This window comes from Puma concolor, chromosome B1 (genome assembly GCF_028749965.1).
Source record: "Puma concolor isolate L17-30 chromosome B1, mPumCon1.1.hap2, whole genome shotgun sequence".
Classification (NCBI taxonomy): domain Eukaryota; kingdom Metazoa; phylum Chordata; class Mammalia; order Carnivora; family Felidae; genus Puma; species Puma concolor.
The window spans coordinates 173,613,702-173,637,273 of NC_141670.1; the positions used below are offsets into that span (position 1 = coordinate 173,613,702).

At 40.0% G+C, this 23,572-nt stretch overlaps 1 protein-coding gene and 1 long non-coding RNA gene across 8 annotated transcripts in view; one reads left to right on the plus strand and one right to left on the minus strand.

Moving 5' to 3' along the window:
* Positions 1-23,572, plus strand: part of RBM47 (RNA binding motif protein 47) — a 163,552-nt gene that overhangs the window by 122,232 nt on the left and 17,748 nt on the right. For 4 of the 7 annotated variants that reach the window (XM_086705194.1, XM_086705193.1, XM_086705195.1 and 1 more), the window contains one exon: positions 2,116-2,241. The exons of the other annotated variants lie outside the window; for them this stretch is intronic. The gene's annotated coding sequence lies outside the window, so the exon portion shown is untranslated. The remainder of the gene's footprint in view (positions 1-2,115; positions 2,242-23,572) is intronic. 7 annotated transcript variants of the gene reach the window in all.
* On the minus strand, positions 17,627-21,727 carry LOC112858433 (uncharacterized). Its single transcript, XR_015250502.1, has 3 exons — positions 21,001-21,727; positions 18,787-19,004; positions 17,627-17,973 (listed from the first exon to the last, which is right to left on the minus strand). It is a non-coding gene; the product is annotated as an uncharacterized LOC112858433 (long non-coding RNA).

A 23,572-nucleotide genomic window follows, 5' to 3' on the forward strand; every position in this document is an offset into this window, starting at 1 on the left:
ACAAAAGTGACATGTGGGTTTTGCTTGAAGAGGTTTGTAAGACAATATTAAAATTTTTATGAAATGGGTTGTGTTTGGAGTCAGTCTGGAAAATCAGATTTTTCTGGAAATAAACAATTGAGCCTAAGTATTTTCTTTTGGAGAAATTTTCTGTTATTTGAATAGCCTTGACAGGCACATTAAAAATCCTTCTTTTCTTTTACTCATTAATATATAACACAAACTATTTAAAGCCTACAATTTCATTTATATGTTAATAATTTGATTTCAATTCACAGAGTGTACATGTCCGTTAACATGACATTATTTTTTAAAGGAGGAAATTTTGCTGTAATAGAAAACTCACAATTCTGCATAAATAATAGGCGCCAGGAATGGTACTTTATATTCTGTATTTTTCATGCAGTCCTTCCTCTGTTCTCATACAATCTCTTGTTCTCCATAAAATCTCCACTTTATGGATAAGGAAACTGAGGCTCAAAAAAGTTGAATAAATTTGTCCGGAATCACTTAGTTAAGACATGAACAGTTCAGGAGACTGAATTTATTCTGTTGCCTCAACAAGGTAGAATTAATTTCAGGACACACTTTGTAATTGCACATTTATTCTTATTTATCCAATACTGTGATGTTGATCATTAGGTATTATCCAGGATACAGCATCTAGAAAATTGTCCTCACAGATTTGGGTAAGGATTATATGCTTTGACAACTAAATATTTTAAAAGCTATTATTCTATGATTCACTTGAGGGTGTGGCCTTTCTTTTCTTTTCTTTCATAGATCATTGGTAATAAGGATGAAAACTAGCTCATGGCTTAGTTTTATTACTTGTATTCCCATAAGGTTATGGATCTCACGGAAAGCTTTTTGCCAGTCTTTACAATATGCAATATAGTCAAGGCAGAATAATTTGGAACTGTAACTGACTTTAGGGGCCATTTAGTTGGCGGGTTCCAAACTGTGCCCTCTGTAGTCCTACAGGTCCTATGGGGTCCCCACCCAGCCCTAGTGGACAACAGAGCAGAATGGATGGGGATCTCTCCCTATACCATCCATTATTTCCACTTCAGCCAGCTTCCTGTTTTATCAATTCTGTTTTTGCATCCAGGTAAATTTTTGGTGGTAAGAGGTGCTACATCTTAAAACGAAAACGAAAACACAAAGCAAACTACTGGTAATCCAACTCCCTTAATTTTCTTCAGGGGAGCAAACTTTCTATTTTTAGATGTGAAGTAAGGTCAAAGTTTTGTGCTCAGTATATATTTTGATGTCTCATCTGAAATATCCTTATCTTGAACTTAACTCTCTTTAGTTTGAATGTTTTCCGTATTATGACTTTAAAGATTATCCTAGGACCCCAAATCCTGTACTACGCACTTAGGGCAGAATAGCAAGTTGCCTTCATAACGACTCTAATCAGTTGGTAGTGAATGGCTAGAGTTCTTGTTTCAGTCGTTTTTGAGACACTGCCTGGGTGGAAGGAGGAAGCAGGAAGGAGGGTAATGACCCATTCTTATTACTGGTCCCCGTTTCTTCAAGAATAGGAGGAAGAATAAATGGTTATGTTTCTTGGTTTGTAGAGAACACGACAGAGTAATGGTAGTTCTTTTTTCTTCCTTCCTTCCTTCCTTCCTTCCTTCCTTCCTTCCTTCCTTCCTCCCTCCCTCCCTCCCTCCCTCCCTCCCTCCCTCCCTCCCTCTCTCTCTCTCTCTCTCTCTCTCTCTCTCTTTCTTTCTTTCTTTCTTTCTTTCTTTCTTTCTTTCTTTCTTTCTTTCAGAAAATGGCCCATGGGACACCTGGGTGGCTCAGTCGGTTAAGCATCCAACTTCGGCTCAGGACATGATGTCACAGTTTGTCAGTTCAAGCCCCACATTGGGTTCTAGGCAGACAGCTCAGAGCCTGGAGCCTGCTTTGGATCTTGTGTCTCCCTCTCTTTGTCTGCCCCTCCTCTGCTGTGCTCTCTCTCTCACTCTCTCTCTAAAATAAATAACCATTTTTTTAAAAAAGAAAAAATAAAAAAAAGAAAATGACCTCACATTTTTAACCCACTTATGAAAATGATATTTAAATAGAAGACATTTGTAGCAATTTTTTTTTTTTTTTACCCCTTAGGATTTGCTTCAAAGGACATGCCAAAAATTGAACTGAAAAATCCCAAGCAAGCTGCCTGAATTTCCCTGTATATTCTTGTTCTACATCCTATAAAAGGACCAGACAAACCAAATTAGTGGGGTTTTGGTGAGTACATTCCCAATGTCCTTTTCTTCTTCACTTAAATAAAACCTTAAATTTTCATTCCTATCAACCAAGGTATCTGCTGCTTAGACAATATGTACCCGGTGTGTGTTTGTTATAACAACCTTGGTGGTTTATATAACATGGTAAGTCATTTTAAACCCACAATATAAGTCCTTATTTCTTTGTTTAGTTTACATCTTTGTGACCTAAGGAGGAAAAATTACTACTGCTATCTGTACGTGTGAGCATCTTTGGCATTAAAAGACAAGGAATAATTATGTATTGCTTATAAATTGCCTCTTATACCACCCAAAAAAAGAGGTGAAGGGTATCTTATCAGAGTTGTCTTCCAAAAGTGTTGGACACAAGGAAGGGTCCTTTGCACAAGCTAGAAAAGACACTTGTGTGTTCTTGAACAATCCTCCCACTATCTCTAATTGCTGTTTCTTTTTTTCTTTTTTTAATTTTTTTTTTTTTAATGTTTATTTATTTTTGAGACAGAGAGAGACAGAGCATGAATGGGGGAGGGTCAGAGAGAGGGAGACACAGAATCTGAAACGGGCTCCAGGCTCTGAGCTGTCAGCACAGAGCCCGACGCGGGGCTCGAACTCACGGGCCACGAGATCGTGCCCTGAGCCGAAGTCGGCCGCTTAACCGACTGAGCCACCCAGGTGCCCCTCTAATTGCTGTTTCTTTACCTTCGTAGAAGGTAAAAATAACTGTCATGTCAGACTCTCCAAATCTTGGCAATGTGGTGAATTACAACCCATGTAAATGCACTCTGACAAGGACATAATTCTCTACAGATAGAAGGTATTAGTATTATGTGGGTGACAGTCCTATGTATGCTATAGCAGGGACAGGGAGCATGAAAGAGGCTAAACCTCCGAAGGCACAGCCACAACCCTCACAAAGCTCCAATCCTTGTATGTCAGGGAGGAGCTGCTGGTGACACCGATATACCCAGCAACAGCCTCCAAGCCCTCACCGTCCCTCTCCCGCCGCACCCTTCTCCCCGCCCCTGCCAAAGTCCTTTGTTTTCATGTCCTCTAGGCTGGGTTCTGGACTTAGTCTATGGAATTCAGGGACTTGGAGAGCTAACTTTTTTTTAAATTATGATATTTTTAGAAAATCATATTCATTAAAGGAAACCTATGAAATTGCTTATAATCTCAGAATCCACTGATAACCACAATTAACATTATATTTCTTCTTTTTTTTGTTTCTTTTAGATATTTCAGATATTTTCTAAATATTATTTAACAAGGTTCACATAGTTGAGAACATGAGATAAATATTTTATCCTACAACTATGCCATAATTTATTTAGCCATTTCTATACCATTGTACATTATGTTTGCTGCATTCACGTATAAATAGGTGCTATTATGTTCATTACATAATAAATACCACTGTAGTGAACATACTTACCTATACATTTCATTTGTGTGTCTGATTATTTTCTTGAGGTAAATTTCTATAAATGGAAGCATGGGCTAATGAAAATGAACTATTTTTTTTTTTTTAATTTTTTTTTTTTTTCAACGTTTATTTATTTTTGGGACAGAGAGAGACAGAGCATGAACGGGGGAGGGGCAGAGAGAGAGGGAGACACAGAATCGGAAACAGGCTCCAGGCTCTGAGCCATCAGCCCAGAGCCTGACGCGGGGCTTGAACTCACGGACCGCGAGATCGTGACCTGGCTGAAGTCGGACGCTTAACCGACTGCGCCACCCAGGCGCCCCAAAAATGAACTATTTTTAATGAACACTGCAAAGCTCTTAATATTGTCAAACTGTCTTTCAGAAATGACTCAAATTAACTTGCCCTCCCCTCTCTCCTCACCCATTATTATGACAATGTTCATTTCATGCACACGGGTAAAGATTGAGTTCTGTTACTTTAAGAAGGTTTAAAATCATAAATATTTCTACAGAAGCTCAGGAAATAAAAGCCTCTTCCCTCCTCCCAGCCTCCACTCCCCTCCCCCCCCCCCCAAGTCCTAACCAATATCAGGTCTAAAGTAGAAGATAATGTTATCCAGCTGACCCTGTGCTCCAACCTCAATCTCTTGGGTCTGTTGATGGGGGAATAGCATTTCTGAGGCTTGCATCCATTCACTTGGTATGTCTTGTCACCACTTTTGTTCATTTCTGTACTGTGTGCTTCAGGAGAACGAAAGAAAATCTTTTCATTGTCTACATGAAGCCTAATTCAGTCAATGAGTCCAGACAAACAACAAACTCAAAAATACTTAACCATGGACAGGTCACTTAACTTCTCAAGGCCTGTCTCTTCTTTCTTTCTTTTTTTTTCTTTCTTTCTTTCTTCCTTTCTTTCTTTCTTTACTTATTTATTAAAAAAAATTTTTTTATTGTTTATTTATTTTTGAGAAAGAGAGAGAGCGTGAGCCGGAGAGGGGCAGAGAGCAAGAGAGAGGGAGACAGAATCTGAAGCAGGCTCCAGGCTCCAGGCTCCAAGCTAACAGCACAGAGCCCGACATGGGGCTCAGCCCCATGAACTGTGAGATCATGACCTGAGCTGAAGTGGATGCCTAACCAACGGAGCCACGCAGACACCCCTCTTTCTTCTTCTTTGAAGTGAGGGGCTCAACTTCTCTGTATCTATCTAACGAGCATCTGAGGTGGTTTTTTGAAGATCAGTATGTAGATAGTCTAAATCTGACTGTGAACAACACGATGTGTTGCATAACTTCCATTATCTAACAATGAAAGCACATCTGTTCTTTAGGAGAGAAAACTTTCCCTGCATTTTAAATACTAGGAAAAAATTTTTCAAGTTAATCATTTTTTAATGTAAAAAAGTAAAACAACGGGAAACTCCTTCAACATGGCCTCTACATTTTCTTTCAGCTCTCACATCTATAATTCGTGAGTAATGAATAAAATACCAAAAGCTGAGGACCCCCCCCCCCCCCAAAAGCAAAGGAATGGTCAGTGGACCTCACAGAGAGCTTTCCAGAATCATGACTAGAATTTTAAAGTGATAGATTCTACTGATTAGTTCTGTCCAATCTTCATCCTCGCACTGGCACCAATTGCCACCCCCCCCACCCCCTGGCCAGGAAAAGTCTATACTTGCGCTGTTCAGGGATTTTTATTGGATTTTTCAAACTTTGGAACACACCAAAAAGGTTTCCGGAGTAACTAAGCTCATGAATATTTGGCTATCTTTCACCATTACCGGAAATGTTAAAATTGTGTGACACCGATACTGAGCAATTTCAGGAGACTGAGCCAAAGCTTGGCAAAGAAGTCTGCCACTGGCCAGTCGATCTTGCTTTCTGAGGTAGACTGTCCCTTGCATATCAATATAGAGCAGACATTTCACAAATATTTGTTGGGTTCCTCTCTATTCAGATTTTGTGCCACTTTGAAATACTGGTTTGTTTTGCACCTAAAAAAAATTATTTTTACATATACATTGGAACAAAACTCCAAAATCTAAAAGCATGAAAAGATTATAATAGTACCTCAGGCTATCTCTAATCTTTATTATTATTATTATTATTATTATTAACGTTTATTTTTGAGAGAGAGAAAGAGTACGAGCAGGGGAGGGGCAGAGAGAGAGGGGAAGATACAGAATCCGAAGTAGGCTCCAGGCTCCGAGCAGTCAGCACAAAGTCCGATGTGGGGTTTGAACTCAAACCGTGAGATCATGATCTGAGCCGAAGTCGGATGCTTAACCGACAGCCACCCAGGCGCCCCAGGCTAGCTCTAATCTTAACCTTGGAACAAAGACACTTTTTGACTAAATTTCACATAGTTAAAAGTATCATCAGTTTATTTATATATATATACATATATATATGTGTGTGTGTGTGTATATATATATATATATATATATATATATATATATATATATATACATACACCTTTGCATTTTGAATTGTAAACATGAAGAAAAAGCTGTGTAACCTAGAACATTTTTCTAATCATTTTCCCATTTTCTCTTAAAAATCTGCATTCCTTCCTCCTTTTTTTCCTTCTCTTTTTTTATGGTGGTAAGATATGCATAACAACCATTTTTTGGTGTGCATTTCAGAGACATCAAATACATTTACATTATTGTACAAATATCACTGTCCTCCATCTTCAGAACTTTCTCATCTTTCCAAACTGAAACTTTGTACCCCTTAAACAATAACTCCCGTTCCTCTCTCCCCACCAGCTCTTTTCTACTTTCTGTCTCTATGGATTTAACTATTCTAGGTAACTCATGTAAGTAGAATTATATAATATTTGTCCTTTTGGGTCTGGCTTATTTCACTTAGCATAACGTCATTATGGTTCATCCATGTTATAGGATGTGTCAGAATTTCCTTCCTTTTTATGGCTCATAATATTCTGTTGTCTGTATATGCCACATTTTGTTTACCCATTCATATATCAGTGAACATTTGGGTTATCTTCACCTTTGAGCTATGTGAATAATACTGCCTTAATCATGGGTGTACCTTTCTCTTTTTGAACCCCTTCTTTCAATTCTTTTGGGTATATGCCCAGTAGTGGAATTGGTGGGTCATATGCTAATCCTGTGTTTAAGCTTCTGAGGAACCACCATACTGCTTTCCACAGCAGCTGTATAATTTTACATTCCCATCAGCCATGTGCAAGGGTTCCAATTTCTCCATATTCTTGCAAACATTTATTTTCTGGGTGCTTTTTTTTTTAATAATAGCTATCTTAGTGGGCATGAAGTGGTGTATCTTGTGGTTTTGATTTGCGTTTCCCTAATGATTACTGATGTGGGAGGATCTTTTTATATGCTTATTGGCTATTTTTGTATCATCTTTGGAGAAATGCCTATTCAGCCCTTTGCCCATTTTAAAATTGGTTGGTTTTGTTGTTGCTTTGTAGGAGTTTTTTATATCCTCTGGGTATTGATTCCTTAATATTTTAAGGGATTGTTTTCCCCCATTCCATCGGTTGTCTTTCCACTCTGCTAATTCATAAAAGTTTTCCATCTTGATGTAGTCTAATTTGTCTATTTTTTTCTTTTGTTGCCTGTGCTTTTCGTGTCACATCCAAGAAATTAATGCCAAATTAATGTCATGATTTTCTATTATTTTATAGAAATATAAAACTATATTATATATAGTTTTCTTCTAAGAGTTTTATAGTTTGGGCTCTAATATTTAGGTCTTTGATCCATTTTGAATCAATTTTTGTATATGGCGTATGGGAAAGGCCAGGGTTCTTTGAAGGAGGTAACTTTCAGTCCCATCAAGTCTCAGTAAAGATGTGTGTCAGCCCGTTAAGCAAACGACACACATATTCACACCTGATACTCACCCTCACTTATTTTTCTTCCTAGTGTAGGCTTAGGTGGTTTCCCAACAGACAGGTGAGAGAAAGCTGAAGCAATTAGGGAACTAACAGCTCAGCTGGTTCAGCTCTCGTAACTAGGATACAACTGTGAGATGGTGGCTAGGATCAGCAAGCATGTTGATATAAACATGCTTGATGAAATCCCCAACAAAAGAACAGCAGAGCTAGATAGAGTTTTAGGCTAAGACAAAAAGGATGTAGGTATATGTATAGGGGTGTGTGTGTGTGTGTGTGTGTGTGTGTGTGTGTGTGTGTGACAGCAGAGGGAAAGAGAGGGGACACTCCACACTGAATGTGGCTGTGAACTGTGAGCTACAGTAAATATTTATTTTTGTACGAAAATAGATTTCTCTCCATGACGCTTTAGAGAAACAAAACTAGGCACAGTTACATGGGCAAACTCTGTTTCCAAACCATTATCCTAGTTCTCTTTTTTAGTGGATGGAACTTCGGTGTGCTTACAGTAGAAAATGTGAAGGTCTGCCTAAGCCTTCACGTGCAGACTCTTGAGAAGAAGGAAGTACTAGGCTGTGTAACCTGCCTCACCTAGTATCACCGGGACCAAAAGTCTGCGCTGGACTCACTGCTCTCTGACGGGCTTGGAGACAGGAGTGCCACACTGATGGAACTCATGGTTGCAGGTTTCTCCACATCAGTTAGCTTCTTAGCACTAGAACATAGTTGGGTGTCCAGATCACAAATGAATTCAGGTTAAATCTACTAAGGATCTGGCTTCAGGACCACCCTCTCTTGGTTTTCATGGAGACTGATTTATGAGGGATGAACAGTTTGCTGCTGTAGGTCCTCATTTTCTCTTTGCTGTGAAAGGGGATTTGGAGAAAAAGGAAATAAACTAATTGAATTTTCTGATGTAGGGTAGAATAAGAGAAGCCATGCTTTCTAAAACAGTTTGCAAGACTGGTATACTGTTTTCCCTTGAAGCATTAAAGTCATTTCACACTTTATTAACTCAAAGAATATCCAGTATTTCTCCTGAGACTGGGAATAAATGACCAGCTCAAATCAGGGGCGTTTTTACCAGTGTGTTCGTTTTTCAATTGATATATTACTTCCAAGCGCACACAATGAAATTATGGAATATGTGAAACATGAGTAGCAATTATGTCTACAAAAAGGATCCTAGGAGTTTAATATACCTGGAAAATCATAAGCTTCCTCACACTTGAACGTTTTATTCTAAATGCTCTAGGTTCAGTAACACTCTGGATATATATTTTCTGTTCATTTCTATTTTTAAAATTTAAGTCTGTATTTTAGGAGTTTCTTTAATCTGGTTCTGCTTCTATGGAACGTTTATAGTCTATGGAACTTTTATGTAAATATCCAACTAACTTAACTGCCTAGTTAAATTATAGAGACTGGGAAAACTGGTTCTCCTTCCTGTCCCTCTTTCTTTTCTTCCTTCTCTTAATAAATATCTTTCCTCAGAATAGAGCAGTGTTTTATCTTTTCAAACATCTACAAATTCTACCTCAGAAATTATAACTTTAGCATTTAAATAATTTCTAATTGACAAACTCTCTCCCCTTCCCTAGTTTTAAACCATATATTACTATATTTTGTTCAAATGGTGAATACTCATTAAAAAGTGGGGTGTGTGTGTGTTTGTGTATGTGTGTCTGTGTGTGTGTAACTTAAACAAGGATTAAAGCAGACAGCTAATCACACAGTAGCATTGCTCTATCCCTGTGTGTTTCTCTGGGGTATTTATTAACCGAGGTGATTATACTTGAAAACCAGGGACATTAAATGAGAATTTGAGAATGAGAGAAAAAATGATTTTAAAGGTGAAGGAAGTATGACCAAGGAGGAACAATAGCAGGCAGTAGCCATTTTTCTTCCCCCACTAAAACTAGAGGCCCCCGTGCTGCTTCCCCACCTTTTCCCCTCTGCAGTGAGAGGTGTCCCTGTGTGGCACACTCTCATGGAAAGTAGAAAGGCAGATAAATGAGTGACATTATTGAGCCAAGAAACTTGGATTTCACATATGACGTTTGGGAACTTCGGGGGTACATTCACTCTCAGATTGATTTGTGATCTGTTTTCCAATTCATCAAGACCCACTACTGTATGGCAGAGAACTGCCCAGGAGCAGAGGAATACCAGGGAGAAAAGGACCGTATCCTCAACCAGTCTTCATGAGCTCAAGCACTTTAATAACCAGCTTCTCAAACCTGCAAACCTGCACATAAAGGAGCGTTTGGAAACTGCTTTCATGGCCAGGCGTGGTCTTGTGCCTATTTCCTTGTGTAAAATCTCTACCAAGTCCCCGAAACAACGTAGTAGAAGCTAAGCATATCGACTAATGTAGAAAAAAAAAGAGTCACTTAAGGTCTATAGCTGCCTGACCAAGAGGTTTCTAAGGAGGTTAACATTTACATCCGGTGTAGTCAATCAGTGGTCGGTGTAGCTTTTCTCCTTGACACTACTGCTGTCTAAGCTGTGTATTAGAAGTGCCAGCCCCGGGGGGACTGGGTGACTCATTTGGTTAAGCGTCCGACCTTTGAGCTCGGCTCGGGTCATGATCTCACGGTTTGTGAGTTCAAGGCCCACATTGGGCTCGGCACTGAAGGCACAGAACCTGCTTGGGATTCTGTCTCTCCTTCTCTCCCCTCCGTGTGCTCACTCTCTTGCTCTCTCTCCCAAAATAAATAAACTTAAAAATTTTTTTTTAAATGCCAGCCCCTGTATGTGCCAAGGTTGGCTTATCCATTCTTCAGTGGGCTCCTTTTGGTCACATAGACCACTGCACAATACTTGGTATGGCTGTTTGTACACAGTTCTGGGTGTAGGTAAATCACAAAAGTTAAATATAGATGGAAAAAATGTCCACCGCAATTTGCTGGTGATTATATATAATAAAATTCTCTTTGTAGCTTTGTCTTACCATGTTTCTCATAAAAGGCAGTGCTCATTCATTGGTTCTTTCATTCATTCATGCCTTTACATTGGGCTCTACACTGATAGCGTGGAGCCTGCTTGGGATTCTCTCTCTCCTTCTCTCTCTGCCCCTACCTCAGTCTCTCTCTCTCTCTTTCAGAATAAATAAATAAACTTTTAAAAATAATAATAGGGGCGCCTGGGTGGCGCAGTCGGTTGAGCGTCCGACTTCAGCCAGGTCACGATCTCGGGGTCCGGGAGTTCGAGCCCCGCGTCAGGCTCTGGGCTGATGGCTCGGAGCCTGGAGCCTGTTTCCGATTCTGTGTCTCCCTCTCTCTCTGCCCCTCCCCCGTTCATGCTCTGTCTCTCTCTGTCCCAAAAATAAATAAACGTTGAAAAAAAAAATTTTTTTTTAAATAATAATAATTTCAAACACCACCAGAGGGAAAATGAAGCTAGACAGCTGAGTAAAGGGGGAATAACATTAAACATTTAATGAATAAAAAGAAAAAAATATTTTAAAGACCCATTGTAATGCCTATTTTCTTTGTCTCCCAGTAGAAAGTTTACTTCTTTTTGTATTTTTTTCTCACAAAGACCCTATTATAGTCATATTGTCAAGAAACGTGGTATTTGACTATATATATATATATATATATATATATATATATATATATATTTAATCTTTAGTTTTGACAGAGAGAGAGAGAGAGAGAGAGAGAGAGTGCGCGAGTCGGGGAGGGGCAGAGAGAGAGGGAGACACAGAATCTGAAGCAGGCTCCAGGCTCCCAGCCGTCAGCACAGAGCCTGACACGGGGCTCAAATTCACAAACTGCGAGATTGTGACCTGAGGTGCAGTCGGACACTTAACCGACTGAGCCACACAGGCGCCCCTGACAATATTTTTAACTTCAAAAATACCCCGCATTCAATTTAAACTTTGAGAAGATAGTAACCCCTGGCTTATTCAGTGTTGAGAGCATTCCTGGCCAGGTGCTCGTTTGCTGTAACTAATGCCTTAAAATACGGGTCAGTGAAATGCAAGGACATCAATATTAAACAGGATCTATTTTTTTCCATGGGAGCAGATACTGTTTTGTAGTCACAACCGAAATGACTAATGTTAACCAAATAAATCAGAAGGTCACACCTAAAATTGAAGCTAATTCTTGACTATGTCACTCTGTCTCACAGCCTTTGTTTCAGGACAGGCCATGTGTCACTTTCCTTACAAAGAGACCTATGATCCTGTATATATCACCATTTGGCGGACCACCAGGGGTAATAAAAGAACATATCCTGCAGAACCTGTCCTCTTGTATAATAGGACCTAGCAATAACAGACCATACTATTACTCTGTAACTCCGACTTGCAACCACCAATACAGTTTGCAGTTCGGGGGAAAGAATAACATTTACATATCATTATAAAAACTGCATAAGTTTATATTTGGGAAAGTTCACTTTCTAAATCTGTTTTGAGAGAAATTCAAGAAACTAAACAGATGAAAAATATCCTTTACACACAAGTTTTAGAATGTTTTAAAAGCCACATATATATATGTGTATATATATATATATATATATATATAAATCAGCCTTAAATATATATATCCATATATATATATGGAACTCTACTGTATTTGGACTGTCAGGGTTTGCTTTAGTTTTAAATATAAACAGACGACTGTTGGCGCCTGGGTGGCTTAGTTGGTTAAGTGTCTGGCTTCAGCTCAGGTCGTGATCTCACAGTCCATGGGTTCGAGTCCCACATCGGGCTCTGTGCTGACAGCTCAGAGCTGTGGCCCGCTTAGGATTCTGTGTCTCCCACTCTCTCTCTCTCTCTGCCGCTCCCCCATTCACTCTCTCTCAAAAATAAAAATAAGGGGCGCCTGGGTGGCTCGGTCAGTTAAGTGGCCGACTTCAGCTCAGGTCATGATCTCGCGCTCCGTGAGTTCGAGCCCCACGTCGGGCTCTGTGCTGACAGCTCAGAGCCTGGAGCCTGTTTCAGATTCTGTGTCTCCCTCTCTCTGACCCTCCCCCGTTCATGCTCTGTCTCTCCCTGTCTCAAAAATAAACGTTAAAAAAAAATTAAAAAAAAAAGAAAAGAAAAATAAAACATTAAAAAAAATTAAAAGTAAACAGACTACTATTGAATAGAAGATAAACTAGAGATGGCTATCCCAAAGATAAAGCTTAAGATAAGATAGATATAATATATATTTTTTAAATTTTTTAAAAATTTTATATATTTTTTTAAATAGATATAATATATATAATCCCAAATTTACCACTATCCTATTGTGATTTTGAGGTTAAGCACATGATCACCCTTGTTCTCAGTCTCTTTGTCAAGAAAATGGGACTGATCCTTTAGCACAGTGTTGTGGGTATATATAGATACAGAAAGGATATATAGAGAGAGATCATTTTTCAGTAACTTCAATCATATACTAAATAACATAAGGGACTTCCTTTCTATAGGAACTCTATTATTAATCCTTTTGTGAATTAAACAATATTTTTAAATTTTTTTTTTTTTCCTTCAACGTTTTTATTTATTTTTGGGACAGAGAGAGACAGAGCATGAATGGGGGAGGGGCAGAGAGAGAGGGAGACACAGAATCAGAAACAGGCTCCAGGCTCCGAGCCATCAGCCCAGAGCCTGACGCGGGGCTCGAACTCACGGACTGCGAGATCGTGACCTGGCTGAAGTCGGACGCTCAACCGACTGCGCCACCCAGGCGCCCCTAAACAATATTTTTATAATGAAAATGATCATCCCTTAAATTACCAGCTCATATATTCAAATACTGGCACATAAAGTTTTTCTGAGAATATTGTGCCTGGATTACTTTCTTAAACTTGTGTTCGTAATTTTAATATCCCATAGCTAACAAACAATACTTAATAGGGCCTACTACATTCAGTGAGTAAGTACAAGCGTTAGTATAGGTATACTCATTGGTAATCAAAAGAATCTAATATTTACACAACTGGACAACGATCAGAAAGAACATAGTATTTACTTTTGCATTATCATTAGCTTTAAAAATGCATCATTGTAACCACATATTTCACATGTAGTGTCTTAAAGCACTTTTGCATATAAATACAGAAGGCAATATCTATATATAGGTTCCCTTCCAGTTTGTCCACAAAAATTTAGGAATAAAGTCCCTCAAATTCTTTAACTTTAAAAATTACATTGTCAAGCAGAAAATGTGTGGTTCTCAACTGTGGCTATGTAGGGGTGCCTGAGTGGCTCAGTGAGCTAAGTGTCCAACTCTTGATTTCGGCTCAGGTCACGATCTCACAGTTCATGGGGTCCAGCCCCGCCATCAGACTCTTTGCTGAGAACACAAAAACCTGTTTGGGATTCTCTCTCTGCCCTTCCCCTGCCCTCTCTCCCAAATAAATAAATAAATATAAAAAAAAATAAACTATGGCTATATAGTCCTCTACAAAGAGAACATCCTTGAAAAACATGTACTGTTTTGCTCAACCAAAACAGTGATGGTGATGATGATGAAATTTGAGCATTTACCTGAGCTAAGTATCTTTTTTTTTTTTTTTTAATTTGTTTTTGAGAGAACATGAACAAGAGAGGGGCAGAGAGAGAGGGAGACAGAGAATCCCATGCAGGCTCTGCACTGTCAGTGCAGGGTCCAATGCGGGGCTTGAACTCATGAACTGTGAGATCATGACCTGAGCCAAAATCAAGAGTCAGATGGATGCCTAGCTGACTGAGCCACCTAGGTGCCCAGCTAAGTATCTTTCTAAGTGCTTTATATGTTTTATCTCTTTAATCCTCATGTCATCATGAGGTATATTATCCCCATTTATTAGGTGGTGAGACTGAGGCTCAGGAAAACTAAGTGACCTGTGTGATGGCACTTGTTTCTCAAGTGGTGGAGCCCAGATATGAAGTCAGGCAGTCCAGCTCCAGAGCCTGGAGTGTAACCATCATCCCTACAGTCTCATCACAGCCCATATTCTTTTCTAACTTTTCTAACTTTTTTTTTTTTTTTTTTTTTTAGCGAGCTTGGAGAGGGGTGGGGGGTTGGGAGGAGAGAGAGAGAAAGAGGGAATCCCATGCTGAGCGTGGAGCCGGACACGGGGCTTGATCCCATGACCCTGGGATCATGATGTGAGCCAAAATCAAAGAGTCAGATGCTCAACCGACTGAGCCACCCCAGCCCCCTAATTCAATACATTCTTAATTCTAGAAATACAATTTGAACATGTTAACTACTTCGCAAAGGGCCAGAAATAGGGTATGGAACAGACTGCAGGACTGAGAGCTCAGGAAAGGGGCGGGCAGGGTGGTGAGGTGTGCTGAGGCATACAGTGGAAAGGGCCTATGCATGGGCCTCCTTTAACCAATGTCCATTTTGCACTGGCCATGGGTTTACTCTGTTAACACTGGCTATAGCTAACCCTGCTATCACTAAGGAGAAAGCAAAGGCAGAGAAAATGGTAGAAAGAGTTTGGGTTTGTCATCAGCTAAGTTTCAGTTCTAAGTGATGTTTTTTATTTATTTTTTATTTAATTTTTTTTTTTTTTTACATTTATTTATGTTTTAAGAGACATAGAGAGACAGAGCACAAGTTGGGGAGGGGCAGAGAGAGACGGAGACACAGAATCCAAAGCAGGCTCCAGGCCTCCAGCTGTCAGCACAGAGCCTGACGCAGGGCTCGAACTCACAAACCGTGAGATCATGACCTGAGCCGAAATCAGACATTTAAACAACTGAGCCACCCAGGCGCCCCTCTTTTTCAATTTTTAATGTGTATTTATTTATTTAGAGGGAGAGAACAAGCAGGGGAGAGGGACAGAGAGAGAGAGAGAGAGACAGAATTCCAAGCATGCTCCACACTGCCAGAATACAGCCCGATGTGGGGCTCGATCTCATGAAACCATGAGATCATGACCTGACCTGAAACCTGAAACCAACAGTTGAACACTTAACTGAGTGATCCACCCACGTGTGCTTCAATTCTGAGTGATCTTAGGTGAGGTACATGATCTGAGCCTCTGGCGCCTGATATTTATTTATTTATTTATTTATTTATTTATTTATTTATTTATTTATTTATTTAAAATGAATAATTTAAAATTTTAATCAAAATTATTTATTTTAAGTAATTTAAATTTATTTTTTAAGTTAAAAAAAATTTTATGTTTATTTTTTGAGAGAGAGCGCGCGAGCAGGGGAGGGGCGGGGGGGGGGGGTGGAAACACAGAATCCCAAGTAGGCTCCAGGCTCTGAGCTGTCAGCACAGAGCTCGACGTGGGACTTGAAGTCACAAACCATGAGATCATGACTTGAGCCCAAGTCGGACGCTTAACCGATTGAGCCACCCAGACACCCATCAAGTGCCTCATCTTTAAAAGGGGCAGTAACAGCTAACATTTAAATGTCTTACCATCATACAGCTACACAAGTATAGAGCTGGGGCTCAAACCCAGGAAATCTGACCCTAGAGCAGGGGACTTTTGCTGTAAAGAGGCAGACAATAAATATTTTAGGTTTTGCAGGCCATACATACTATCTCTGCTGCAGCAACTCAACTTTGCATGAAAGCAGCCACAGACAATATGTTAACAGATGGGCATGGCTTTGTTCCAACAAAACTTGATAAGAACAGCCACAGGATTGAATTTGGCTCATGGGCTGTACTTTGCTGATCCTCCCTGCTGTAGACCTCTCTCTAGATCTCTAGACCTGCTCTACAGCCCACATTTTGAATTTCAATTCATAGGAATGTCACGAAAATTCAAATACCTTCCTTAAGGTGTATTATACGTGTAATAAATGCAAAAAAATGGAAGCTATCATTAACTCAAGGGTTTTTAAGGGGCGCCTGGGTGGCTCAGTCGGTTAAGCATCTGACTTTGGCTCAGGTCATGATCTCACAATTTGTGGGTTCGAGCTCCGTGTCAGGCTCTGTGTTGACAGCTCAGAGCCTGGAGCCTGCTTTAGATTCTGTGTCTCCCTTGCTCTCTGCCCCATCACTACTCATGCTCGGTCTCTGTCTCTCTCTCAAAAATAAATAAACATTAAAATTTTTAAAAATAATTTGTAACTTTAGGTTCAACCTATTACTGAGGATTTTCCCCCTTGTGCCTGTTTCAAAGATCTTTAAAAAAAAAGTTTTTAAACATTAGCGAAACGCTGAGATATTATTTCTAGTCCATCTCTTTCCCTCTAGAGAAGACTACATTTAAGGCATTTTTCTCTTTTAGTGCTGCTGTCTTCTTAGCATGTAAGTGAAATTCACTCTACAGCCACTTGTCCAGAAATATTACACATGCTGTAGAGCAGTGTCCTTCTCTGAAATCATCTCACTGCGCAAAATGATGGCAGTCAGTAGAGTGTCTGTGTCACAGAGATGCTCAATAAAATGGATTTTGATTTTTATGATTTTAATGAATTTATTCAATTACAATATCATTGCATATGTATTATATTTGCAATAAGGCGATACATAATATATCAGTTCTAAGTGTAGGAGGATAAGGAGAGCTTCCCTCTTGCAGAATTTCCCACTGTCTCTAAATATAATTAAACCAGATAAAGGCAGATTTTTCAATCCTTGTCCACCCATTATAGCTAGTGACTCTTTGGGTGCTGTTTTGACCCATGGTCCTTGTTGCTTGTATACTTAATTAAGCCATTGTCGTAGCTTTGGCACGCAATAAAATGCTGAAAGGACATATGTGACCTTCTAGGGTTGAATGATCTTATGTAGCCGCCCATCTTTGCTCTTGGTTTCACTCTGTCCTCTTTCCAATCTTTCCTTCTTCGTCTATCCTTGGTAGGCTAGGAACTGCAATGGCTATGCAGTAGTGACCACTATATCCCCAAGACCTAGCACAGCCTGGCATACGAGCATCCAATCATAGTTTGGATGGATGAGTGAATGAATGAATGAATGAATGAATGCATACGTAAATATTGCTTCATCATCTCTTCCATCAGATCATTGCCTTTTGCCTAAGGGGTACAGATGTTGATTGTAGTACCAATGAATTGACTGTGTTCCAGAAGAACATTTTTGGTGATTGTTTATGTCTCAAAAAACAAAACAAAACAAAACAAAACACCAAAACTCTGAATCTTATTTTTTTATGAAAATTTGCATTTTATTTTTATTTTTTAATATAATTCATTGTCAAATTGGCTAACACACAGTGTGTACAAAACTCTGAATCTTAAGCTTTCTACATTATGAAGGAAACCAGCAGTGACATTTCAGAAAGGCCCTCGTCTTAAAAATCAGAATGTCAGCAGTTTGCACGTGCCCATGTGGTAGAGAGGTCTGAATTTAAATGAGGCACTTCTAGAGCTTGGCAGATCCTCCGGTTGATTTCAAAGGTAGTGTTTCTGTGACCCAGACCCGTTGGTCTGCCTGTGATGACGAATCAGTGTGACAACAGAATCCGTCTGAGAGGGCTGTATGGTAGTCATCGTCTGGTTTGAAAAATTAAATTGACAGAATTTCAAACATATTAAAATGAGTAGTTTGGTATCAGAGATACACCTGACTTTTGAAAGGTGATGCCCATCTCTCAGTCTTGACAGCTGTGACAGTAAGAGCCAGATGAAGACGCCAAGCCCACGCCGGGAGTGGCGGGTATAAAATAACAACTTCTTTGGGGCACCTGATGGCTCAGTCAGTTAAGCAACTGACTTCGGCTCAGGTCGTGATCTCACAGTTCGTGGGTTTGAGCCCCACGTCGGGCTCTGTGCTGCCAGCTCAGAGCCTGGAGCCTGCTTCAGATTCTGTGTCTCCCGCGCTCTCTCTCTCTCTCTCTCTCTCTGCCCCTCCCCTGCTCATTCTCGGTCTTTCTCTTCTGCCAAAAATAAATGTTGAAAAAATAACAACTTCTCTTACTATTTAATTAATACCTGCCACGGGCAAGCATATAATCTGGTTATAGCTCTGGATAGTCAGACTCCATCAGTAATTCTCAACAGGGAGCACTTCTGCATCCAGGAGACATTTTTGGTCATCACACATGGAGGGGGTGGTCATCGAGTCGGTAGAGGTCAGGGGAACTATAACATCATTGTACAGCACACAGGACAGCACCACGTGACAAAGAATTATCACATCCAAAAGGTCAATAGGGAACAAAGTTGAGAAATTTTGGATTAAATGATACCAAAGGTCCCTCTGCAGCTCAGAGTCTGGGATTTTATGAAATTAGATTATGTATGTTAAAGAAGTTTATAAATTGCAAAACACTATATAAATTCAAGCTACTATTACATGATACAAACCATTACTGCCTTCTTCCTTCTCTCTGTATCTTCTGGTAGCTCTTTCTGTCCCTTGCCAGATCCCTCAAAGGTTTGGATCAAAGGAGCCAAGATCATGGGTGAAACCAGAAGTCCCTTCTACTGCTTGTTTACAGTTTGGGAAAACATTAATCCAGGAGGCAGATGTGTGCCAAATTTGTGGGATTCATTTTTTTTTTTTTCAGCATTGCCCCATCAACCTGTTTAGAAAAAAATATAAGTATATATAATGCTTATTTAAAGGAAACCAGATAACAGATTCTTAACAGGGATTGTGTGTTGCCAAACATCCATAGAAAACTCACCCACCCCCACCCCAACTGGGCGGGTGGCTTTACCCCTCTCATGGTGTACAGACGGCTTCCCTGGGAACCCACAGCAAAATGCCTCATTTTCAGCCATGTGTTGATAGAAATGCCTGGGAACAGTGAGTCTCTTGGCTTTGTATCTGTTTATCAGGCACAATCATTCATTGAATGATGTGCTTTGCCATAACAAAATCTGTACAAGCATCAACACAGTTTAAGACCCTTTGTGAGTTAACATCATCTCAGATTAGCCAGGAGCTGACAGAGGTATGGCCCAAAATATCACTATGCCACTGCCTCTTTATCCTTTTGGGATTTCACCTAAAGAGAGTCCTGGAAGGATTTTATGTGTTGCAAGAGCCATGCCTTCAAATAGCATGAGGTTGCTGGGGGAGATAGGAAAAAAAAAAAAAAAAAAAGAGTCAAGCTTCAATCTTCAGCTTATTGTTTGGGCCTCCAGGTAAATTCCAAGTATTCTGCCTCCATTTTGTGTAGAGTTCCTTTACCACTTTCCAAGCTCTGAGGTAACAGAAATGTCCCAGTGCCAGAGGCCTGCCTGGTGGTGGGAGTATTCTCTGCTGTTTACTCTAATGGGTGGTGGTAACCTGGCCAGGGGCAGTAAGATAACCACTCAGCGTGAGGCCAAATCTTGGAAACTTTTTGCAGAAGCTGGCCTTTGATGTTTTTTCCCCCTTGATTTGTGGCATTAAATGTCACTTAATCCTGGAACCGGTCCTCTGAAACGGGTGCTAGAACCATCTGAAATCTATGGACATGACATGGAACGGAAGTAATTGCCTCCTGTGACAGTGACACATTCATGATTTGAACTTCTATTTCTTTGACTCCAAAGTCTTCCCTCTTCCAGAGTCTTCTAGTTTGGTATGTATTTTACTATCTTGTACCGTTTATTATACCTGTGTGCCAGGCCATACCTAAGAAGTGACGATCAGTAAAGACAAAATTTTTCTGGTATAAATAAGGGACATCAAAACAGAAATCTTACCACAGAGATAGAATTACCTCTTGGATAAATACATTCTAAAACCTTCCACTGACTTAAGTTCCTGCTGGTGCTGGAAGACACTACTTACCCCTGTATATTATATTATCTTCAAATTGCAATGTGTCCTTTCATCTGCAAATAAAACTCTCCTGTGAATTCCTCACTGCACATTAATCTCAAGTACCTGACATGCATGCACACAAACACACATGCACACATGCATCCCTACAGCTGTGAACCAAAGTTAACTGGTAGTTTGGATAATTCTAGATTATATTCATGCTGTTTTTAATCCTAGGTAAAGCCTGGTTGGCAAACTTTGGAAATTTTTCCCAGTACAGTGGTATTCCGTGCCCTCTAAAATGTCCCAGTTCAAAGTTAAAATCCTACTGAAAGATACTCTGAACCACTCCTAAGAAGAGATTTTAAATCCTGATTTAAGTCTGCTGTAGTCTGAGTTAGCCCTGAAATTTTATTTTACCCTGACAAGCTCAAACTTGACCTAAAACAGGCAACAAAAATTGCAGCTAACACTTCAGAATAATAGCAGGATTTGAAAGTATGTTTTGCTCTGTTTTATATGCCAAACTGTGAATACATTGCAAAAATATTGCCACATTAGTAAGCTAGCAGTCTTTGGTGAAGCCATCTTTAGTGTGTGTAAGGATGGTGTGGTGTTGGGGGGGGGGGGGTCCTGCCTCCGGGGACCTGGCATCCATGAGGATGACTGGACCTTTTGCATCCAGTGCAGCAAGTCTCTTCAGGTTCCTTCTGGAAAAGCCTCTGCAAACTGCTATAGCCAAAGTTTAGGTGAAAAACAGGCTTACACTTGGATGCCCGAGCCATATCGCCAATGCAGAATCACACTGCCAGACAACTTACCTGCTAAGAATGGAATCTGGGAGACCCTGGTACACCAGTCCACGCCAGAACTCACAGGCTAGGCTTCTCATACTGACTGGTTTGAGGTTGGCTGGGATAACCTCTTGTTTCCCCGTAAACAAACGAATCCTACATAGGGGCAAGATTCTCCTCTCAAGTTCAAATATCTTTTTTTTTTTTTAACATTCATATTTCTTCTAACATTTTTTGAGCACTTAGTGCTAGGTTCTGCACTGGGAGCTTTGTGTGGATTTCATGCACTCCTCACCACAGCCCTGCAATAAGGATCACTTACAGGCAGCTGTGGTACAGACTCTAAGCCAGACTATCAGGGTTCAAATACCAGCTCTGATGCTCACAAACTGAGAATCTACTTAATCTCTCTGTGCCTCAGTTTCCTTATCGGTAAGGTGGAGATCCTAATAATATTCCATACAGACTCTGTGAGGACTGGAGTGAGTTAATACATACGTAGAGTTTAGCACACTGCCTGGTACATAATGGGCATTCAATAAACATTAGCTCTTATTGTCACCATTTTAAAGATGAGAATATTGAGGCTTTAGGAGGTTAAGTGGTCTTTCCCAGGGTTCACAACTAGTAAGCAGAGGAGCCAAGTTTTGGCCCTAGGTCTCTGACACCAGAGACTGTGCATTTATTCAGTAAATCAAGACTATTCAATCTATTTTATTATTCTTTTAAATTTTTTAATGTTTATTCATTTTTTGAGAGAGAGAGAGCACGAACAGGGGAAGGGCAGAGAGAGAGGGAGACACAGAATCCAAAGCAGGCTCCAGGCTCTGAGCTTTCAGCACAGAGCCCAATGAAGGGCTCGAATTCACGAACCACAAGATGGTGACCTGAGCCAACGTCAGACGCTTACCCAGCTGAGCCACTCAGGCACCCCTATCCAATCTATTTTAAACCTATCTTCTATTAAATGGATAATTCGGTGCCATTTATCCCAATATTTTGTTATTGTTTTATACTCACAGACAAGGTTCAACTTACAAAGTGTATTATTACTTATTGTGCCCACACCTCTACTACAAGAAGAATCTTGTCATTTAGAAGATAGTGTTTCTCACTACTCAGACACCCCTATCCCAAACACACACATGCATATATATTCTCCCACCCTTCTAAAGAGAGTATTCTAAACTAATTTTTTAAAGCATAAAAATGATGTGGCCGAGCTTTTAACTTGGGGAAGTATAGCCTTAATAGGAACAAGTTGTTAATATTAAGGTACAGCTCTTTTGAGGCAGTCTCTGGTCATCGAGCACGAATGCAAAATGCCTTCATTCTCAACTTTTTAGGATTTGAAGGACAATTCTCTAATTCCATTAACTATGAGGTAGGCTCCATGAAAATGAGGTCCACCATATCTGGCACATAGTAGGTGCTCAAAATATTTGTAGAATGAATGAATAAATGAGCACAAACACTTCTGTGTTGGTGTCTCTTAAGTTATTATTGTGCACATATTAAGTGTTAGAGGCTGAGCCAACCACCTTCACCAGATATCTCTTCTTCGGTCTCATACATTTGACCATGCACTTAAATGGCAAAGGACTTAGACTGAAGGGGGGAAAGACAGGTGAAGAAGACTGTCTTTAAAATATGTTAGAACTTGGGGCACATGGGTGGCTCAGGCAGTTAAGCATCTGACTCTGGTTTCGGCTCAGGTTATGATCTCACGGTTTTGTGAGTTCAAGCCCCGCATCGGGCTCTGTGCTGGCAGCACGGAGCCTGCTTGGGATTCTCTCTCACCCTCTCTCTTTCTGTCCCTCCCCCACCTGTGCTGTCTCTCCCAAAATAAATAAATAAACTTAAAAAAAAAATAAAATAAAATGTTAGAACTTAAAAACTGGTCCTGAAATTAAGTCATTGTGCAGCATTGGAAACTGAGGAAAAAGTGACTATACTTAGCAATAGCAATCTATGCCACTTTGTCACGTTGATGTTCTCTGCACATCTCCTAGAGCAGAGGCCAGCAAACTTTTTCTGTACCAAGCCAGACAGTAAATATCTTAGGCTTTGCAGGCCATGTATCTCTGAACTATTTGATTCTGCCATCATACCACAAAAGCAACCATAGATAATTTTTTTTTTTAAGGGTAATGGTTGTGTTCTGATAAAACTTTTATTTACAAAAACAAATGGCAGGCTGTATTTGGCCCGTGGCCATAGTTTGAAATAGTTCGGTCTAAAGTTTGTCTAATTGTGGGGCACCTGGGTGGTTCAGTTGGTTAAGCGTCCAACTTCGGCTCAGGTCATGATCTCACGGTTTGTGAGTTCGAGCCCCGCGTCCGGCTCTGTGCTGACAGCTCAGAGCCTGGAGCCTGCTTCAGATTCTGTGTCTCCCTCTCCCTCTGCCCCTCCCCTGCTCACTCTCTGACTCTCTCTTTCAATAATAAATAAATGTTAAAAAAAACTTTTTTTAAATTAAAAAAAAAATACAGTTTGTCTAATTGTAATAAGTTAGGTACTCTGTTACATTACTGACAGAAAGGTCATATTATTAGCTGTATGGTACCCTTTTTAAAGGCATTAAATAAATCCTATATCT